Below are 23,627 nucleotides of genomic sequence, written 5' to 3'. Positions count from 1 at the left end.
AGTTGTGTCCATTAGTTACTGATTTAGAAGATGAATCAGATGCCCCTGAGAAACCGTGCCCCTCCATTCCCCAAGACACCCCTGGCTCTTCCGGCAAAGCCCTTTCCTTGAGCCCAGACCTGCCCCCTCATTCCCTTCAGCCTCTGTGCTTTTGTCCATCTTGGTTCTCCAGCCTTGGGAGGGGTGGAGGTGGTTCTTTAATTTCCTGTTGGAATCCTGCCCATCCTGCAGGGCTCCCTTTTGTCCTGTGAAGTCATTTCTTGAACTCTCAGCGAAAGTTACTTCTACAATTATTCTTCAGAAACTCATTCCCCCTTTTTAAACATTTGTACCTCTATTTTGGAGTGAATTTTCATAGACTTCTTCTAGAATTGTAGCCCTGCCAGGCAAGGTACCTAGTGTATTTCACCAGCTTTCCCCATTGGCTAGCACGGAGGCTGCCTGATACATTTGTACTCACTCATGGACTATGAGTGGTTTGGAATCTCTGCAAGGTGCCTGGGCTGAAGTGGGCAAGTACAGCCTACAGAGCCCTGAAGGAAGTGTGTAATAGGTATTTGGAAAATAATTGTTGGCTGAGTACTTGGTTTTCAGCGGAAATATTCAAAAAGGGTTCCTAATTAATCTCTAGTCTGTCACAATGTTAAATCCACTGTAACATTTCATCCCTCTGAGCATTTTGGCTCCTCAAGTTCTCACCATACAAGCTGTTTTTAATTTTAGTTTTTTATTTCTATGGGTATATATTTTTCTTATTTGAAAAACAGCAAGAACCCAGTGTGTAAAATTTGGAAACTGCAAAACAAACTCAAAGGAGAAAATATTAATAATAATAATATAATATTGAGACACTTTGTTCTATTTTTATTGGGCATGTAATTTTGAGATTAAGGTTTAACATATAATTTTATGACATTTTTCATTTAATGGAGCGTCAGAAGTGCTTTTCCATGTCATCAGAAATTCTGACAAAATATATTTTTCATGACTACAAAATATTCCATCATATGGATACATCCTAATTTACTAAATCATTACCTTGTACTTGTCACTTAGATTGGATCCAATTTTCCCTCATTATAAAAGATTCACATAAGAAGTTCTTTAAAAAATATTTGTGTTTCAGATTTTTCCTTAGACTATATTAATAAAAGAGGAATCACTAACGTACAAATATTTTTAAGGGTCTGGGGGCATTTTCCCAAATTTATTTGTGGAATACCAATTATATGTACATTTATTAATGAGTACTATGAGTATTGTGAGTATTAATGAGTATTGGGTGCCCATTTCATTGTATTAACCCTATATTTTAGAACTTAAATTGTTTGGCCAATTGTGCTTTTTTTTCCAAACGAGGCATTTTTAGATCAACTAGATTTTAACACATGATACTTATTTAATATTTGTAACTGATTTCTAGAGGTTTTGGAGTGATGAAATCATAGATGCTATATTCTGAAAGGATGATCTAGTGCCACTATTATAATCCTGATGTGAATGACATTAACTTTAAATGATACAAAGTGGTATACAAGTGTGAGCTGTTGTTGTTACTTCTTCCCAAGGAACAATAGAATTTAGGCATCTGATATATCTAAGGTGTCTACTATAGGAATTTAAGAAGGAAAGAGTCTTCTATAGACTACAGGAATGTAAGGAAGTATATTAAAATTGAATAATAAGCATATATTAAAAATAGAAAAATAAATCTAGGTCCATTGTGTTACTATATTACCAATGCCCCCTCCCCCCACCCCCCAAGTTGAATTAGAAACTTAAAACTAAGTTAAAGGTGTGTGTGTGTGTGTGTGTATTGTTATCTGACTTTCTTCTAAAGCTTTTAAATCATTCTTTTCTTTTTTAAGGTAGTGAGAGGACACATACTTTCAGAATGAGTGTTTTCTTGGAAGAATATATCTTGAAAGGAAAAGTGACTAAATCACAGAACTCATCAAAAGTGATCAGACCAGCAAAGTGGAATCAGTCATTAAGAGTTCAAAGGGACTGGAGTTGTTACAGTTGAATCTTTCTTGTTACAGATGAGGAAACTGAGGTCCCTTGAAATTAAAATAATTCTAAGGAGAGAGAGCAGGGTAGAGCCAGACATTGGTCTCCAATTCACCTCTTGTTTCTGGTGTAGTGCATTTTCTAATAAACCATTCTGTGTCTCAAAAAGTAATTTTGATAGCATGGTATTGCACAGAGATTGTAAACTCTATATCTGTTGGCTCAAGATTTTGTGCTGGGTGTGTGAATTGGATCACCCTTTATTCTGTTACTTACGGAGATATCACAGAGCAGCCAGTTGCAGTTGACAAACAATATACGGGGGGAATACTCCACTGGTCCCCAAGAACTTGACAGTGTACCCCAAGACATTTTTCTACCTATGTGTTTTCATCTGAGACTAATCAGAGCGAAATCATGGTGAACCACTGAGCTTTGTCATATCTAATACAACCAATGTCTTTCCAACTCCAAATACATCCTTTTTGAATGTTATAAGTAAGGACAAAGGTTTTGGATAAAAGGTTATGAATTTATAATAAAATAACACTAGGCATCAGTTGACTTGAATGCCCAGGGGCCTGGGTCTTGGCTTCCTGAAGCAAAATAAAGAAGAGAATGAGAACAAAAGTTCCTATAATTTGGGGATGAGGGTGGAGGGTACTTTAAAAAGCATCCTGGATTCGAGGGTCTTTTTTTTTTTTTTTTTTTTTTTGCTTTAAATAACCAACATTTGTCAATTTCACCACATTATTGCTCAGGTTTGATTTCAAATACCTATATCAGAATTTTCCTTGATAAAGTTAAGTAGACAAAGGCAGACTTGCAATATTTCCCAGTCCCCATTCTTGCTCTCAGATCCATTCCCTGGTTTATCTGGATAAGTAAATCTCTCAAGTCTTCCTAGTGGAGACCTGGCTTTTGTTGATTTTCCATCAAAGGAAGGAAGGGCAAAAGAGGCCATAAAAAGCTAATATTTTCATTTTGTATAACTTGTTGACTTTAGTTCCTGATTGCCACCCTCACTTCCCTCTCCATTTTTAGGCTAACCAATCAGAAGACCACCTCTCCTTTAGCTACCTCCTTATCCAGACTCTGGAAGAAGGACTCTGGATAAGGACTCATATCCTACCTTTCTTTTTATTACACACTTCTTGGGAGTACCAGGCAATAAATCAACTGGGCAAGGACAGATATGGAAAAGCAATATTTAAAATGAGTTATGATGTAAAAGAGATGACTTGCTATTATGTTTTATCAAAGGCAGCCTCTAACAAGCATAATGTAATTCACAATGTTTAAGCAGGGTGACTTTAATTGCAATAGTCATTAAGCTCACAGGATCATTAAATGCATTAAAAGAGGGAACCAATGAGTTATTGTGAATGAAACAAGCTCCCCCCGACTCACCCCACTTCACCTCTTTAACTGAAATTGAACTTAGCCTGGGTCTCTGATCTGTCACAACTCTTGACTTTCTCTCCTCCTTCTATACCAAGTCACTATTTTAGAACAGGTCAAATACAGAAGTAGGTAAGAGGAAAGACAGAGAGAGGTGTTGTCAAACTACAGGTTAAATTTACTAGCAGATTAAATTTTGTTTTCATAACATTTGAAAGTTTGAAGCCTAGCCATTTACCTAATTTTTATAAGTTTGTGATCTTCAGATGCCTACAGAAAAAGAACTACCCACATACAAGAAGTTCCATTTCCCCAGTAATTGCAGAAATGTAAATGGAAACTTATCAAGTTCGTAAAAATAGAAACAAAATGATTTTTCCTATTGATGGAGAGCATATAGGGAAATAGGTACTCTCTTACATTTCTGGTGGGATTTTAAACATTAATACATTTCTGGAAAATGAGTTGGCACTATGTATCAAAAACCTTAAAAAGTATTCATATATGTTGAACCAGAAATTTGGTATCTAAGAAGTTATCACTGAAATCGTTAAGATTTAGCGATGAAGATAAATATAAAAAGAAATTGGAAGTACTCTACATATCCTGCAATAAGAGATTGGTTACATAAGGTTACATGAAAGTGAAAGTTGCTCAGTTGTGTCCAACTCTTTGCGACCCCCTGGACTGTACAATCCATGGAATTCTCCAGGCCAGAATACTGGAGTGGGTAGCCGTTCCCTTCACCAGGAGATCTTCCCTACCCAGGGGTCGAACCCAGGTCTCCTGCATTGCAGTCAGATTCTTTACCATCTGAGCCACAAGGGAAGCCCAAGAATACTGGAGTGGGTAGCCTATCCCTTCACCAGTGGATCTTCCTGACCCAGGAATTGAACCAGTGTCTCCTGCCTGCATTACAGGTGGATTCTTCACCAACTTAGCTATGCTGCTGCTGCTGCTAAGTCATTTCAGTCGTGTCTGACTCTGTGCAACCCCATAGACGGCAGCTCACCTGGCTCCCCTGTCCCTGGGATTCTCCAGGCAAGAACACTGGAGTGGGTTGCCATTTCCTTCTCCAATGCATGCAAGTGAAAAGTGAAAGTGAAGTCACTCAGTCGTGTCCAACTCTTCACGACCTCATGGACTGCAGCCTACCAGGCTCCCCCACCCATGGGATTTTCCAGGCAAGAGTACTGGAGTGGGGTGCCATTGCCTTCTCTGAACTTAGCTATGAGAGAAGCCCAAATAAGGGAACATAGAACTAATAAGTGACTATTATACATTTATTTAAAGTGATATTTTAGAAGTGTATTTATTGAGAAGGAACAGATGTTAACATAAAATGATAAAATGTGGACCACAAAAGCTTGTGAATGGCATGAACCCATTTTTGTACTATATATATATTAAATGCACATTTACCTTTTCATAGAAAATGGTGGGGATTTATGTTCTGGTCTCTTCGACATCATCTTTCAACATTCATACCCTTTCACCCTACTGTTTGGACATATTGGAATTGTTTCAGTTTTTTGGATGCAAATGCTCCTTCTCTCTCTTTTTCTCCTGGGCTTTGCAGAATAGCATTCCCAACTTTTAGAACACTGTGTCTGCTGTTCATCTATTCACACAATCCCCTCAAGTTTGGCTCAGAGCTCACGTTCAGTGGTTTCTACTTCAGGAATCCTCTCTTGACCTCCCAAGTCTGGGTTGGGTTCTCTTTCCACAGCTTACGTCTGTATCCCTGTGATGACCTGTTGATGTGTGTGTGTGTGTGTGTGTGTGTGTGTGACCTATTCTTTCTATGGGAAGAGACTGTCTGTAGGTTCTTACAGCACCAGGTGTGAGAGCCCTTCTCTAAGATGGCCACCATTGAGTCTTCACTTCCCTCTTCTGCTTGCCAAGCCCCATGGAGAGGTGGAGTCTATTCTTTCCCTCACCCTGAATCCAGATTGCTTTTAATGACTCACTCGGACCAATAAAATGTAGCAGAAGTTCTTCAGGGAATTCTAAGACTTTCACTTGGGTTTCTTAGAACACTTCCTGTGGGGAAGTTCGTCATCGGCTAATTTGTATGACTGCTGTGAGATGGCCATGCTGTGAGAAATTCATACTCCACTGGGACTGAGTGGAGTAGCCTAGAGAATGGGAAATTATGGAGAGGGAGAGGGAGAGGGAAGGGGAGAGAGAGACACGATGGCCAAGGAGCACTGAGGTTCTCAGTTCAGTTCAGTTCAGTCGCTTAGTCGTGTCTGACTCTTTGCGACCCCATGAATCGCAGCACGCCAGGCCTCCCTGTCCATCACCAACTCCCGGAGTTCACTCAGACTCACGTCCATAGAGTCAGTGATGCCATCCAGCCATCTCATCCTCTGCCGTCCCCTTCTCCTCCTGCCCCCAATCCCTCCCAGCATCAGAGTCTTTTCCAATGAGTCAACTCTTCACATGAGGTGGCCAAAGTACTGGAGTTTCAGCTTCAGCATCACTCCTTCCAAAGAAATCCCAGGGCTGATCTCCTTCAGAAATAGATGGGGAAACAGTGGAAACAGTGGCTGACTTTGTTTTTTTTGGGCTACAAAATCACTGCAGATGGCAACTGCAGCCATGAAATTAAAAGACGCTTGCTCCTTGGAAGGAAAGTTATGGCCAACCTAGATAGCATATTCAAAAGCAGAGACATTACTTTGCCAACAAAGGTCCGTCTAGTCAAGGCTATGGTTTTTCCTGTGGTCATGTATGGATGTGAGAGTTGGACTGTGAAGAAGGCTGAGCGCTGAAGAATTGATGCTTTTGAACTGTGGTGTTGGAGAAGACTCTTGAGAGTCCCTTGGACTGCAAGGAGATCCAACCAGTCCACTGAGGTTCTAGCCATCTTAAAAGTCGCCTCTTCAGCCTACCAGCCCAGCAAACACCAAGTGTATTCAGCTGAGTCATCCTCCAATTCTTGATCCACAAATTTCTGGATGAGATTAAATGGTTGTTTAAGCAGCTAAGTTTTGACGTATTTTGTTATGGTGATAGATAACTGTAATATCAGCTTGGCATGTAGTGAGCCTTCAGTAAATATCTAATAAAAGAATGGGGATGTTTGCTTTCTTTTTTTCCAGTTTACTTTATTTCTCTGTAATGTAATGTGTATAAACAATAAACTCCCCCACTCCCAATTTTTTTTAAAAAGAAAGAAGTCCCAGGAGAGCTAAAAATGAGAAAGACGTGAAAGATAACAGACTATGGCCAATTCACCACAGAGTATGTCCAACTTAACCCAATTCTGTAGAAATGTCTGATTCATTCTGGAAGGCTGGCTTCTCCATGACAGCCTTTGTTTCACTGGAGACATGAATATTTATCTAAAAGCCTAATGCCCTGACAGAGTGAAATAGGACCATAGCCTTGACTTTTTAATCTGTTTCTAGAACTTCCAGTGATCACAGACAACTTCACCAGGTCAGCTTAGTCTTCTGTGAGCTTGTCATTCCCTGTTATTTAGGGAAGAGAAACATTAGGCTTCCTTCTTCTGCTTACAGAACAGTCTCAGGTTCTTAAGGTTAAGAGCACGGAAGTCTTCATTTTTCTTCTAACAGTGTTTACGCCTATTGGCTCATCATGATGTGGCAGTGGGTGGGGGCATTGTACCGGCTTCCTTCCCGTGAGAATTTCTTTCCAGTCTGGGCTGCACCTAAGTTTTGCTTATGAAGCCTAGGGAGGGCAATTACTGTCAGCGGCACTTCTAAACCAGTTGAGCATCTGTGTCTAGGATGAATTAGGTGTCCTGGATGGATGGAGTGAAATGCTCTTTAGTGACAAGTGGAGGATTAACTAGATGATCTATGCTAACACTCTGAGCCCAGAAATTCTATGGCATCATGGATTTCCGCTTGGAGAGCTGAGTGCATTGAGCTCTTTCCAACTCTAGCATTTTGGATCCCATTATTCCATAGATATGTCTGTACATTCTAGATTTCCTGAGACTAAAGTAAAATAAACGAGTTCATGAATAGATGAATAAGATGCATAGCTTTATTAAACATTTTTTATTGTGGCAAAATATGCATAAGACTTAATAATTCACAATTAAATTTTTTAAAGTGCACAGTTTAGTAGCATTAAGCATATTCATAATGTGTAACCATGACTAGTTCTTATTTCCAGAACTTTTTCATCATCCCTATAACTTGATTTTTAAAATACCTCTACTGCCTATTCAAAGGCTATTTTTTCCTATCTCTAGATTCTAAGTGGTTGATGTGGACAAATAACTGACCTTGAGATAAGTGCCTTATGACCCAAATCCTCCATGGATGAAATCTTCCAGAAACATGTTCACCAGAGTGGTAATACTAAGACAGATTTCTCAATGTAAGGGTTGTGTGAGTGATTTTAAATCCTCTGAGAGGAGTGAACATCTAAAAGCGTTAACAGCTACAATTAGTGAATCACTCAGAACATTTTCAGGTTTGGGGGTGAGCCTTGCTCTGTGGGTTCAGTGTCTATTCTTGTCTCCTCCTGCTAATAGATTTCACTCCCCAGGTTCAGAGATGATTGTGTGATCTAGGATCCCTATTTGGGCATAGGGCCTCTTTCCTGGGCCATAGTAATGGTCCAAGGGATGAGCATAGGATCCAAACCATGTTCAGAATTTTCATTTTGGTTTCTCTCAAATTTCGGTTGAGAGAAGAGGGCCTTCATTTTCATCTCTGATTTTGGAACATTTGGAGTATACATCTGGAATAACTGGCAGCCATGTTAGGTAAGCTAGTTTGGGAGAATAAATCTAATATTTAGAGAGATGCAGAGATAAGAGATGAAGAGACTTCTTAGAACATTTGGTCCTTGGTTTAGTTGTCCCTAAGGCCATATGCATTGCTTTCTGCTGTTGATTTTATTCATCCTCCTCTTTTGCTTGAATCGTTTTCAGGTGTGTTTATGTCCCTGGTAACCAACAGTCTTGACCAATACAGTGTGATTTATAATGGTAGCCAAACTACAGATGTTTATCAGTAATATAGATGCCAGCCAGTGTGGCTACCCTGTGACTCTATGGGGTAAACATATGGAGACAGGAAGATAGTGTTTCCTGTATCCATTCATCCACAAGTCCAACCATCTGTCCATCCATACTCCAGCCCCCTGGATATTACATACACATGAATATAAAGCAACACTTTCAATTGCTAGAATTTTTCCGTCTCGAGAAATCCTACTCATTGTTCAAAATGATTAGCATACAATCGCAGGGATCATAGCACTCTGTCCATTTCAAGAAACATGAGACTTAACGTAAGGAATTAGGTTGGGCTTCTTCCCAGATGCCACTAATGGTAAAGAATCTGCCTGCCCATGAGACTCAGGTTTGATCCCTAGGTCGGGAAGATCCCCTGAAGGAGGAAAATGGCAACCCACTCCAATATTCTTGCCTAAAAATTTTCATGGACAAAAGGAGCCTGGCAGGCTACAGTCCATGGGGTTGCAAAGAGTAGGACACGACTGAGTGACCCGAGCACATTTAGGTAATTACACAATTGTTGCATGTCCTGGAGGAGCAAACTCTAGGTCGGGCCTCTGGGAATGACTCTTAGACCAATACAGCGGAATTGCTCTGCCAAGGGAGCTTCTATTTCTGCCATGATCAGGAGGAAGAGGAATTGGGAGGCCACCCTGGAACTACTGACTTCAAAACAGGAGTCAAGAAGCCACTTCAGATGTTTTTAATTGCCCATAAAGCCAGTGATTAGGAAACTTTCATCTGCTGCAGAAAATCCTCAGATCTCCACAACTGTATTAATACTTACCAGGGGCAGTACTGTTTCAAGGAAATGGACCTCACCTTGCTTCCACCTTCCACACTTGGGTGTATCTAAATGCATACAATGTTAATTGGGTGAAAGAAACAGTGTTCAGGGACTTCCCTGGTAGTCCAGTGGCTCAGACTCCATGTTCCCAAAGCAGGGGGGGCTGGGTTAGGGAACTAGTTCCCTCATGCCACAGCCAACTAAGACCAACTAAATATTTTTTAAAAAGAAACAGTGCTTAGAACAGAGGTGGGGATAAGCTTGTTCTCTGTGCTGCTTAAACCTCATATTTGCATTTAGTTTTGGGTACTCCCCTACCTTAAAAGGGAAAAATGATAAGTAATGTATTTGGAGAATGGTGGGGACATGATGAAGAAGAAACCAAAAACAAAAAACAAAAAACAAACCCATATCACATAAGGAATAACTGAAGAATCTGGGGATATGTAACTGGGAGAGAGAAAACTCAAGAACTTTTTGCCAGGTTCTGCTAGAAATCTGAAAGGCTAGTTCTTTATGATCCTTAGGGGTAGGATGAAAGCAATAGGAGTTAGAGTTGAATGGCTTTAGGAAGAAGCTTCTCCTAATCAAGGCTTTGGAATGATTGGACTACTCGAGTCCTCCATCTCTTGAAGGACCCAACCATTGTTTACACAACCAGGTGATGTTGTGGATGTTGTGGAAAATACTGTATTTTTACTCCCCCACCCAGTTTTGTATTTTTGATGTTATATTTTATATATCCGTGTTTACCCATAACTTTTTATAGTAGCTATAATAGATTTTATACAATTTTTGTCTTTTAATTAAATGGAGTGGCCATCATGGTCAACAAAAGAGTCCAAAATGCAGTACTTAGATGCAATCTCAAAAACGACAGAATAATCTCTGTTCATTTCCAAGGCAAACCATTCAATATCACAGTAATCCAAGTCTATGCCCCAACCAGTAATGCTGAAGAAGCTGAAGTTGAACAGTTCTATGAAGACCTACAAGACCTTTTAGAACTAACACCCAAAAAAGATGTCCTTTTCATTATAGGGGACTGGAATGCAAAAGTAGGAAGTCAAGAAACACCTGGAATAACAGGCAAATTTGGCCTTGGAATACGGAATGAAGCAGGGAAAAGACTAATAGAGTTTTGCCAAGAAAATGCACTGGTCATAACAAACACCCTCTTCCAACAACACAAGAGAAGACTCTATACATGGACATCACCAGATGGTCAACACCGAAATCAGATTGATTATATTCTTTGCAGCCAAAGATGGAGAAGCTCTATACAGTCAGCAAAAACAAGACCAGGAGCTGACTGTGGCTCAGACCATGAACTCCTTATTGCCAAATTCAGACTTAGATTGAAGAAAGTGGAGAAAACCACTAGACCATTCAGGTATGACCTAAATCAAATCCCTTATGATTATACAGTGGAAGTGAGAAATAGATTTAAGGGCCTAGATCTGATAGATAGAGTGCCTGATGAACTATGGAATGAGGTTCGTGACATTGTACAGGAGACAGGGATCAAGACCATTCCCATAGAAAAGAAATGCAAAAAAGCAAAATGGCTGTCTGGGGAGGCCTTACAAATAGCTGTGAAAAGAAGAGAAGCGAAAAGCAAAGGAGCAAAGGAAAGATATAAGCATCTGAATGCAGAGTTCCAAAGAATAGCAAGAAGAGATAAGAAAGTCTTCTTCAGCGATCAATGCAAAGAAATAGAGGAAAACAACAGAATGGGAAAGACTAGGGATCTCTTCAAGAAAATTAGAGATACCAAAGGAACATTTCATGCAAAGATGAGCTCGATAAAGGACAGAAATGGTAAGGACCTAACAGAAGCAGAAGATATTAAGAAGAGATGGCAAGAATATACAGAAGAACTGTACAAAAAAGATCTTCACGACCCAGATAATCACAATGGTGTGATCACTGACCTACAGCCGGACATCCTGGAATGTGAAGTCACGTAGGCCTTAGAAAGCATCACTACGAACAAAGCTAGTAGAGGTGATGGAATTCCAGTGGAGCTATTTCAAATCCTGAAAGATGATGCTGTGAAAGTGCTGCACTCAATATGCCAGCAAATTTGGAAAACTCAGCAGTGCCCACAGGACTGGAAAAGGTCAGTTTTCATTCCAATCCCAAAGAAAGGCAATGCCAAAGAATGCTCAAACTACCGCACAATTGCACTTATCTCACACGCTAGTAAAGTAATGCTCAGAATTCTCCAAGCCAGGCTTCAGCAATATGTGAACTGTGAACTTCCTGATGTTCAAGCTGGTTTTAGAAAAGGCAGAGGAACCAGAGATCAAATTGCCAACATCCGCTGGATCATAGAAAAAGCAAGAGAGTTCCAGAAAAACATCTATTTCTGCTTTATTGACTATGCCAAAGCCTTTGACTGTGTGGATCACAATAAACTGTGGAAAATTCTGAAAGAGATGGGAATACCAGACCACCTGACCTGCCTCTTGAGAAATCTGTATGCAGGTCAGGAAGCAACAGTTAGAACTGGACATGGAACAATAGACTGGTTTCAAATAGGAAAAGGAGTTTGTCAAGGCTGTATATTGTCACCCTGTTTATTTAACTTATATGCAGAGTACATCATGAGAAACGATGGACTGGAAGAAACACAAGCTGGAATCAAGATTGCCAGGAGAAATACCAATAACCTCAGATATGCAAATGACACCACCCTTATGACAGAAAGTGAAGAGGAACTCAAAAGCCTCTTGATGAAAGTGAAAGTGGAGAGTGAAAAAGTTGGCTTAAGCTCAACATTGAGAAAACGAAGATCATGGCATCCGGTCCCACCACTTCATGGGAAATAGATGGGGAAACAGTGGAAACAGTGTCAGACTTTATTTTTCTGGGCTCCAAAATCACTACAGATGGTGGCTGCAGCCATGAAATTAAAAGACGCTTACTCCTTGGAAGGAAAGTTATGACCAACCTAGATAGCATATTCAAAAGCAGAGACATTACTTTGCCAACAAAGGTTCATCTAGTCAAGGCTATGGTTTTTCCTGTGGTCATGTATGGATGTGAGAGTTGGACTGTGAAAAAGGCTGAGCACCGAAGAATTGATGCTTTTGAACTGTGGTGTTGGAGAAGACTCTTGAGAGTCCCTTGGACTGCAAGGAGATCCAACCAGTCCATTCTGAAGGAGATCAGCCCTGGGATTTCTTTGGAAGGAATGATGCTAAAGCTGAAACTCCAGTACTTTGGCCACCTCATGCGAAGAGTTGACTGATTGGAAAAGACTCTGATGCTGGGAGGGATTGGGGGCAGGAGGAGAAGGGGATGACAGAGGATGAGATGGCTGGATGGCATCACTGACTCGATGGACGTGAGTCTGAGTGAACTCCGGGAGTTGGTGATGGACAGGGAGGCCTGGCATGCTGCGATTCATGGGGTCGCAAAGAGTCGGACATGACCGAGCGACTGATCTGATCTGATCTGATCTGTTTGGGACTTCCCAGGTGGTACTAGTTGTAAAGAATCCACCTGCCAATACAGAAAATGCAAGAGATGCAGGTTTGATTCCTGGGTCAGGAAGATCCCCTGGAGAAGGACATGGCAACCAGCTCCAGTATTCTTGCCTGGAGAATCCCGTGGACAGAGGAGCCTGGCGAGCTACAGTCCAAAGGGTCACAAAGAGTCCAACACAACTGAATCGACTTTGCATGCATACACGTACTAGCTTATTTAAGTGATTGATCTACAGCCTTTACTATATATTTGCCTTTACTAATGGGATTTTTCCTTTCCTGTAAATTCCTGCTTCCCATAGTAGCCTTTCCTTTTCCACTTAGAGAAGACCTTTTCACACTTCTTTTAGGGTCAGTTTAGTATTGATGAACTCTTTTAGTTTTTACTTGCCTGAAAAGTTCTTTCTCTCTCCTTAAATTCTGAATGATAAATTTGCTGGGTAGAGTATCCTAGGTTGTAGGTTTTTCCCTTTCAGCACTTTAAATATATCATGCCACTCCCTTCTGACTTGCAAAGTTTCTGTAGAAAAATTAGCTGATAGCATTATGGGGGTTCCCTTGTACATGACTGATTTTCTGTTGCTATCTTTAGAGTTCTCTCTTTAACTTTTGCCATTTTAATTATGGTATGTCTTGGTGTGTTTCTGTTTGGGTTCATTGTCTTTGGGATTCTCTGTGGTTTCTATACCTGGATATCTGTTTGCTTCTTCAGGTTTAAGAAGTTTTCAGACATAATTTCATCAAATATATTTTTGACTCCTTTGTCTCACTCGTCTCCTTCTAGGACCCCTCTAAGTACTATTGATGTTGTTGCAGAGTTTCCTTAAACTCTCCTCATTTTTTAAAATTCGCTCTTCTTTTTGCTATTCTGATTGGGTGATTTCCATTATTCTGTCTTCCAGGTCATGTATGCATTCTTCTGTATCAGCTAGTCTGCTGTTAATTACTTCTAGTGTGTTTCTCAGTTCAGTTATTATATTCTTCAGCTTTCTGTTTCCTTTTTCATATTTTCTAGCTCCTTGTTAAAATTTCCCACGGTCACCAATTCTTTTGCCAAGTTCAGCTAGCATTCTTTTTATTTTTTTATGAGGCATAATTGATAAACAATATTATATAAGTTTCAGGTGTACAACATAGTGATTTAAAAATTTGAAGGTTATATTCCATTTATAGTTGTTATAAAATATTAGCTATATTCTCTGCATTGTACAATACATCCTTGTAGTTTATTTTATATACAGTAGCTTGTACCTTTTAATTCCCTATCTCTATCTCACCCCTCTCACCATCCTCCTTCCTACTGGTGATCTCTGTGTCTGTGAGCCTGTTTCTTTAGCATTCTTATTATTAATGCTTTGAACTCTTTGTCTGGTAAACTGTTTATCTCTCTTTCACTAGTTGTTTCTTCCATGTTCTTTCATTTAAATTCCCGTGTCTTCTCATTTTGTTTAAAAATATTATATTTTTAGATACTAAAGATTTGACTATGTATTCCTTATGAAGCTGTTAATTTTGCCAAAGCTCTTCACTTCTTCATCAATCTTCCTGGATAACTGTGCCCATATTAATGATGGCTTTAGAAAAAATTTATTAGTCTGAATGTTGCGTTACTCTCAGGATCCAAAATCATATCTTATGAAGGGGTGGTGGCTCTGTGGAACTCAGGAGAGGGGCAGATATGGCCAAGATAACCCCTCCAGGGGTTGAATAAAAATAAGAAATAATAGTAGTACCCCTCAAAAAAAGGATTTTAGAAATGTATGTTACAGGAGATTTGGGGTGGAACTGAGATTTGAATGAGGGCTGTAATGGAGTTTGGTAAAAATAATAATAGCTACTGAGCATTGAGCATACCATGTTTGTAACACATATCACGTAATACAACATACTTTTCAGAGCTCCTTGATTTACACATGAGGAAGATGAAGCTCAGAAAGGCTAAATAATTTGTCCAAGGCAACAGTTACTAAGGGCAGGGCCAGGGTTTGAACCCCAGAGTTCATGTGGATGCATACACATCCCACTACATTGCACTTCATGACCAAGCTGGGACACAATAAATACCCAGCTGGTAGTGGAGCCTGACCTGTTAACAACCTGATCTACACCGCAGGCCAGGAAGGTAAGATAAAGCAAATGTCAGAACTATTTGTGTAATGAACCATTTTTCTTTCTATAGTTGGGATAACACAGTCAAATCTATACATAGCTGAGGAATGCTATTTTTGAGACATCTGTAATAACTTATTTCACTACCACTTATTCCAGTCACAGTTTCTTATCCATAAAGTAGAAATAAAAGTAATTGCCTCAAAAGGGTTATGTGAGGATTCATTGAGATAATGTATGTAAAAGTGCTTGCCTAGAGTGTGGTTATCAAGTAAAACGGAGTTGACTCTAAATTCCCAAATCAGGGGTTGTTTTGCCTTTACGGACATGGTTGCAGTCTTAGACCGTCTAGTCAATTAGAAAAACAGAGGAACACAGATGAAGAGAACAGACTTGTGGGTATAGCGGAGGAGGAAGAGGGGAGGAGGAATGGAGACAATGGCATTAACACATATACATTACAGTGTGTAAAACAGACAGCTAGTGGGAAGCTGCTGTATGACACAGGGAGCTCAGCCTGGTGCTCTGTGATGACCTAGAGGGCTGGGAGAGGGGAGGTGGGAAGGAGACTCAGGAAGGTATACTTATCGCTGATTTGCGCTGATGTATGGCAGAAACCAACACAACATTGTAAAGCAATTATCCTCCAATCAAAAATTATTATTTTTTTAAATAAAAAAAGAACAATGGAAAAGAGGTATTTTTGAATTCTGGGGAGATCTTTTTTTTTTTTTTTTAAAGGAATTTCATCTGTGAAAGCTTATTCAGGTCTACCTGTGGTTCTATCCAAATGGGCAGGGAAAGTAGGGAGTTCAGCTTAAATTCAGTGAATCCAATGTATGTTCAGGTACAGCCACTATTTCTGTAAAAGACTAGGCAGCTGTTTATGTGACAGGATCTGAAAGGCCCAGAAAGGCCTCCTGTCCTCAAAACTTTCCTCTTTCAATCAGACATAGAATCTAAAATTCCATTTTGAGAAATCTCCTCTTGGGTAAGCCACTGATTCTCAGACTTTGTATTAGAATTGCCTGAAGAACTTATTAATATTTGAAATAGTGACCCTGGAAGACTTTCCTGGTGGTCCAGTGATTATGAATCCACCTTCCAGTGCAGGGGGTGCAGGTTTGATCCCTGATTGGGGAGCTAAGATCTCACATGCCCCTCCAAAAACATAAAACAAGCAATACTGTAACAAATTCAATAAAGACTTTGGGGAACACGTGTATACCTGTGGCGGATTCATGTTGATGTATGGCAAAACCAATACGATACTGTAAAGTAATTAACTTCCAATTAAAATAAATAAATTTATATTAAAAAAAATGGCCCACACTAAAAAATAAAAAGTCTTAAAAAAATATTGACCCTAGGACTACTGAGTCAGTCTTTGGGATTGGGGCTCTGGCCACTATAATTTTAACTAGACGAGTCTAATGCACAACAAAGCTTGAAAATACCAGATCAAGGCATTATATCTACAAAAGTCCCTGTTAAATTTCAAGTTTTCTCTTGGGAAGTTGCCATGGTTCTCAAATTATGGCTTCTACTTCCTCCTCCTCCTAAAACTGTTGTGGTCCATAGCATCAGTAATCTCTTTGTTGCCAGGTCTAATGGATTATTTTTGGTCTTCATATATTATGGCATCTCCCCATCTCTCCTCAGCATCTGATGCTGTTTCCTTTTTCTCTTCTCTTAATCTCTGAGATATCAATCTCTCCTACTTTTCTGCCTTATGTCCTTGACTATTTCTCAATTTCTTTAGCTGGCTTACCTTTCTCCTTTGAACTCCAAATATGGACGTTTTCATAAGGAAATCAGGCTTGCACCAGGCCCCCAGTTCTTTTCGGTACACACTTTTCCTGGATTTAAATAGCTAGTCGCCAGCCATTTCCAAAATTTTACCTCCTACCCAGTCTTCTCCAAGAGCTCCAGTGTAGTGGTCTCTCTGCTCAGTCCTGTCTGACTCTTTGCAACCCCATGGACTGTAGACCGCCAGGCTCCTCTGTCCATGGGATTTTTCAGGCAAGAATACTAGAGCGGGTTGCTATTTCCTTCTCCAGGGGGTCTTCCCAACCCAGTGATTGAACCTGCATCTCATGTGTCTCCTGCATTGCGCACAGATTCTTTACTGCTGAGCCACTGGGGAAGCCCCAGTTTTGTGCTACCAACTATTAATACTTACTTGGATATCTTATGATTATCTTGAACTCAGTGGGTTGAATAGGATACTTAGACTCTCCCCTCCCCCACATCCTCTCTAATTTACCCTTCTCAGGAAATGATAGCACAGACCACCCAGTTCCTCAAACTAGAACTTAGACATCATGTGGAATCCTACTTCTCTCTCATCACCCTCATCCACTCCATCAGCAAATGATGTCAGTGCCCTTCCCAAATGAATCTTGAATCTTTCCATCTCTCTGTCAGATTCCTTCTTAGTATCCCATTACCTTTTTTATATCATTCTCAAGGAACCCAGGTCATTCTTTTAAATAACTCAAAACATAAAAACATAAATTAGATCATTAGTTTCTTCCCTTAAACATTCAGTGGCTTCACACTGCATTTAGAGTAAAACTGATATCTTACTGTTTCTGTAAGGCAGTTCCCAACCTCTTTCTCATCTTGGTCTACAAGGCTCTTTATTTTCTGATTCACTGCATTCCTCACCATATTCCAGTGACAGTGGCCTCCTTCAGGTTTCTCAAATACTCCAAATTATTCTCCTCCTCAGGGCCTTTGTATATATTGTTCCTTCTGCCCGGAATGTTATCTCTATGACTGGTTATTTCTCATCTCTTAAAGCTTTTAGTTTATATCTCACCATCTGTAATCATTATCCCAAAGTAGTACTCTCCATTATTTTCCATTAATTCTTCAGAGTACTTTGAATTGTAGTTACTTATTCACTCATTTGTTGGTTTGTTTATTGTCTATCTCCCACAATGGAAAATAAGCTCCATGAATTCAGGAGCTATGTCTACACATCCAGCTTCTAAAATAGTGTCTGGTATGTGATACCTGCTCAGCAAATATCTACATCATCATCATCATAAATAAGAAAATGTAGCAGAATATTTAGATTTGGGATGTTTTAAAAAGTTTTTCTAAGCTTGATAAGAAACCAAGAAATCATAAAAACTGACAGATTTAGCTACATTAAGCATTTAACATTTTTGTATTACAGAGGTAAAAAGGTAGAAAACTGAGAAACATCTTTTATAAATTATTCAAAGGAATTTCTTCAAATCAGTATGAAAAGATAAGTAAACCAATGGAAAATGGGTAAAAGATACAGCTTATAGAAGAAAAATAACAAGTAGTCAGTAAAAATAAAATATCATAATATGCTCAACCTCACTCTTAAAAACATCAGATTTTCATTCTGTTGAATTAGCAAGAATTCAAAGACTTTTAAATACCCAGGTCAGGTGTGTGTGGAAACAGTTAACTTTTATACATTAACCATCATACACTAACAGTTAACTTTCTTACATGTGTTGTAGATTAGTGTAACATTTTTTTTGAACAATTTAGCCATGCCTATTGAAATTTAAAATGTGCTTTACCTTTGACCCAACTCTGCTTTGGATTAGCAATTTTAGGAATTTATCCTAAAATAATACTTTCACAATGTGCAGTGTATATTCATATAAGGATATATAGTATATTCATTTATGAATATATGAGATATATTCATGTATATGTTTAGTGTGGCATTGTTTTAATAAACAAAACTGGAAACGATCTGCTCATGCAATTAAATAATGGTACACTCACACAAAGAAATAGTATGCAGCTATTAAAAAGGACAGTGGGGTAGATTTGTATATTCTGTTTCAGAAAGATATCCTCTGATACATTGCTAAATTGAACACATTTAACTGAGTGGTATATGTAGTAAGATGACTTACCGACTGAACAACAAAATGTAGTAAGATTTCCCCCTTAAAAAAATTAAAATGTAAGTATTTATAACTTGTATAAATATGTTCAGGTAGACATGAAAAAAGAAAAGGACTGAAATTCTTAACCATGGCTATATTTGGGAACCTGGATTTTGGAAAACATTTCCTTTCTGCATCCTCATATTTCATTCATTTCTTGTCTTATTTGGCTTAAAAAAAAAAAAAAACAGCCAAAAAACCACAAGTGTGTATTGTTCTTGTAAGTTTAAAAAATGGGATAGAGAGCTGGGGAGAGAGGGAGGGGAAGAAAGGGAAGGAGGAAGGGTTAGGGGGAATGAGAGGGAAAGAGAAAAGAGAGAGACTAGCTGTTTGTTTCACGCATTTTGCCGTCAGCTGTGTTTGGAGTTGCCCTACTGGGCCTCGTGGAAGGTCAGACCCTTCGGTCAAGGGTTCAGGGGCATCAGCCTTTCCCCTCTCCCTCTTTATTCTCCAGAAGGAGAGGCACTTTGGCATCATATGTTTTTGTAAGGATTAAATGAGATAAAAGTTGAGAGAAAGCTTTATCAGCTAGAAAGCTCTTTCAAATACAAGAGATTATTATCATCATCAGAGTCCACTTCGACCTCTCGCAGTCCCTTTTTTCCCATAAGAGCCTTTCGCCCCTCCACCCCCATGTCTTTCCCTGGGAGTGAGTCGGGCCTGCCTCCTGCCTCACCAGTTCACCCCGGCCTCGGCCCAGCCGCTTCCCAGCAGAGCTTGGCTGTTCCTTGAACTTTCAGTGTTGGTTCGATTTCCTCCAGTGGTACCACATGCTGCTGTGCAAACAGAGCACGTGGTCCGGCCAAACAAAGGAACATGTGTGTGTGTTGCAAACCACCCCCCTATCACGGGAGCGCGAGCTCCGCCAGGAGAGGGCCCGGCCTGCGCGCGCGCTATAATTTTTCACTGCAGTTGAAACACCCCGTAAGCTCTCAGGAAGCAGCGGGGGTGGGGGGGAGCGGCCGAGAGTAGGGGCTTGTGTCTCTGGCTCTTTCCATCACCGCCCTGGAAATAGCAGCGGTCGTGCACGGCCCGACCGGAGCTTCCCCCAAGCTGCTAAGATTTCATTTCACCTCCAGCAGGCTGCTTGGGGACTCGCTGGGAAAAGATCACTCTCCCGGGATGCTGTCAGGGGGAGGGGGCCCGGGACTGTATACAGCTGTCAAAATGTCTCAGACGGGAGGCTCCGGCACATCTGCTCGAGCCTGTCTCCGGCTGTGGGGCACGCGGGGAGCGCCTCAAACCTATCTCTGTACTGGCGAGCGGTAATTGCATTAGGATTAGTTATCTCCTGCGCTCTGCTCATTAGCCCTGAGGATGGCTCGCATCCAGCGAGAGGGTGGCGCAGGGCAAGGGAGAAGACGTGTGCCTAACAGGTCGTGATAATGAAAGACTTGCTCTCCTAGAGCTTGCTTCCCTCCTCCTCTCCCCCCCGCCCCCCACTGTCCTCCAACGTCTTCCTCTAAACCTCATTTCCTGACTTTTTTTCCTAAAGGTCTTATGAAATGCGCAATTTAGGAAGATTAAAAAGAAAAAAATATCTAGACTGGAATGGAGGTGGGGGAGGGATGCTGCGGAGAGCACGGTGGGGGTGGGGGGTGGGGGTGCTGGGCTGATGGCCTGAGTCAGAGGATGCGAAGAAAGCGGTTGGTTGGCATGTTCTGACGCCAAGGCCAATGGCCCGATAGCACCTAGGTGCTTTTTCTGGCGGGGCTGGCTCCTGATAAGTTTCAGTTTCCTTCCCTGAGTGATGCCCAAGACGAGGAAGAAAGGGAGAGGTGGCGATTTCCAGGGGATTCGGGTCCCGAGGAGCCCCACCTTGGATTGTGTGAACTCTGGAGCCCGCACCCACCAGGCTGAGCTGGGTGGGTCCTTACTCTCCGCCCCCAGCGCTCTGGCCGGCTTGATCCCAGAAACAGGATGGAGCGGTTGTTTGTTTGCTCCAGGAGTGGGGACCGAGTCAGTTCATTTTTCACTGCGCTTAGCACACTGTCTTGGTATACAGAGGTGCTCAAAAGTGTGTGATGGGTAACAATTAGAAAAAAAAATCAGGGGATTTACCCTTGAGGGTACCATGATCCCAACCTCGATTTTCAGGATAGTCGGACTTACTAAGTCAGGTGACTTCAACAGGTAATCTAACTTTTCCAAATGTGTTTTCTTATTGGCAAAACAGGGTTAATAATTTACCCATAGACTTATTCACATGAGTAAGTCACGCCCAATAGAGTGCAACACGTAGTAGGTGCTCAATAGATATTATTAGTTCCTCTCCATATCTTGCTTTATTCATTCCTAAGATGGGAGTTTTTTAAAAAAAACCTCTTTGATGTCTCAGGAGGAGGTAATTAACGTTCTCTTAACCCATCTGAAAGGGCCAATAGAGTACAAAGTTGTTTTATAATTAAGAAATGTATCAAACCCTGTGCAGGACTAATTGCTGTGCAAATTTGATTGAGGCCTGTAAGGACAAGATTGCCTTTAATGGGTTGCAAGGAAGGGGACTACTTAATATTCTTCAGGGAAGTTCCAATACTCAAGTCTCACCGTTGGAGACTGCATCACCAACCATTAGGAGCCCTGCTCAATGGTTTAGAGTGAATACACCAGGGCTTTGCTTAAATAATTATTTTGAAACTGGAAGGTTTATTGAGAGTTCAGGGTTCAGATTTAGAAATGTCAGAAATAGAGTTTTGTTTCCATTGCACATAATGAATTTCCCTGTAAATAATGAAGCCATGAAAATGCCATTGTACCACATACTCCAGTGGATTGCCAAATGTTGCATTAGGTCCCTGTGAGACTAAGTCTTCAAAGCTACATCCATCAGAGAATGGGGCATTTACAGTTTTCACAGGAATCATTGATCCAAAGGGTGCTCAGTGGAGGCATACCCCTCAGCAAGTCTACAGTCTCCACTTTTCAACATCTACTGGGGGTTTAAGAGACTATTTGGCAATCCTTTTTATAGGCATCTGGAGCAATACTTTGGAGAGGAGACGGTGGAGGAAAGTTGCTAGAACAGCCTGTGTGGGTTCCGTGTAATAGTACGGCGACAAAGATGTTCTGCCTTAGACAGGAAGACAATGTGTATGTATTCAAGTTGGGGTCCACTGGGAATGAGGAGTGTGGTTGGCTTGTTTCTGTCTGGCCTGAAGCCACCCATTGTGCTTATCACAAGTGAATCCAAAGGACTGGCATGGTTTGCCCCTGGGGTCAAATCTTCCTCTACCATCCACAGAGCCCCAGGGTACCAAAGTCTTTTTTCTTCTTCTTACACCTCCTTCTCTCTTTGTGTCTCTTCTCTGTCTTCCCCAAGTAAGCGATTTCCCTTTTCACCGCTGAGGCTAATTCACGCATGTCTCTCTTATTTATTTATTTAGTAACAGGTTTTAAAACATTTACTTGGCGGTACCACGTCTTAATTGCAGCATGTAGGATCTTTAGTTGTGGCATGTGAGATCTTAGTTCCTTGACCAGGGATCAAACCCAGGCCGTTTGAATAGGGAGTGTGGAGTCTTAGCCATTGGACCACCAGAGAAATCCCCATCCATGTCTCTTCTTAACTGCACTATTCTCTGCTTCTATCTGGAGTTTTGTCCCTTAATTATCATTTGTTCTTAAGTATATTATATATAAGTATATACACTTATATAATATTAAGTGTATTCCCACTGGAAATTTTCTTGGTTTACTTACACTCTCACCCATAGTCCGCTCTTCCTGATATTGTCAATACATCTTCACTTGAGTTGCTCTTTTTCTAGTATCTTTCCTTCTGCTGCTGCTGCTGCTGCTAAGTCGCTTCAGTTGTGTCCGACTCTGTGTGACCCCATAGACGGCAGCCCACCAGGCCCCGCCGTCCCTGGGATTCTCCAGGCAAGAACACTGGAGTGGGTTGCCATTTCCTCCTCCAATGCATGAAAGTGAAAAGTGAAAGTGAAGTCGCTCAGTCGTGTCCGACTCTTAGCGACCCCATGGACTGCAGCCTACCAGGCTCCTCCATCCATGGGATCCTCCAGGCAAGAGTACTGGAGTGGGTTGCCATTGCCTTCTCCGATCTTTCCTTCTAATGCCCTTATTCTTCTACAACTGCTGTCTCCATTGTGACATTTTTCAATGACCCTTGAATCCCCTGAAGCCTGACTTTTGCCTCCTTTAGTCTCCTGATTGCCAGTGTCAATGGTCCATTATGACTCCACCCTCCCTTGTTTATCAATCTCTCAAGACCCCCTGGGCATATGTCACAGGGCACTGTTTTCCAAATTTTTCTGAGTTTTCCAGGCTTCCTTTCCTCTTCTCTCTCCCCAAATAAATGCATGCCTCCAGAACTACAGCTGACATTTGTGGAGCACTTATTATACATTTTTAATCCTCCCATCAACCCCATGAAACAGGTACATTAATTGTTTCATTTTTATGGGAAGAACTGAGGCTAAGAGAGCTGGTAGATGTCAAATCCTGGTCTGCTCTGTCTGACTCGAGTCTAAGCACTTGATCAGGTGGCTCCGATGCCTATAGTTTGGTTTTCTGATTCCAGTCCCCCCTTGGTCTACCATTGACACACAGATCTCACCTTGTCTGCCTGCCCCATCAGATCTCAAACCCTAAATATAATGTCTTGATGAGCTGACCACTCCCCTCTCCTTCCAGCTCTCTTTCCTGACTTCTGTAACAGAAATGACTTTCCCAGGACCAAACCTTGACCCTGAGAACCCTCTTCTCTTTTCCAAGCTCATTTTGCTCAGCTCTTCATCCTATTAGACACCACTCTGAGCATATTTCTTTTTTGATGTCTCTTGAATACTTTTTTATTCTTTTGTTACTGTTGCTTAATATAGATCTTGAAATGGTCCCTTGTTTGAACTAGCACA

Source organism: Bubalus bubalis, chromosome 16, assembly GCF_019923935.1.
Source record: "Bubalus bubalis isolate 160015118507 breed Murrah chromosome 16, NDDB_SH_1, whole genome shotgun sequence".
NCBI classification, from domain to species: Eukaryota; Metazoa; Chordata; class Mammalia; order Artiodactyla; family Bovidae; genus Bubalus; species Bubalus bubalis.
The sequence above is the reverse complement of the archived record's forward strand: the minus strand, read 5'-3'. Positions refer to the sequence as shown.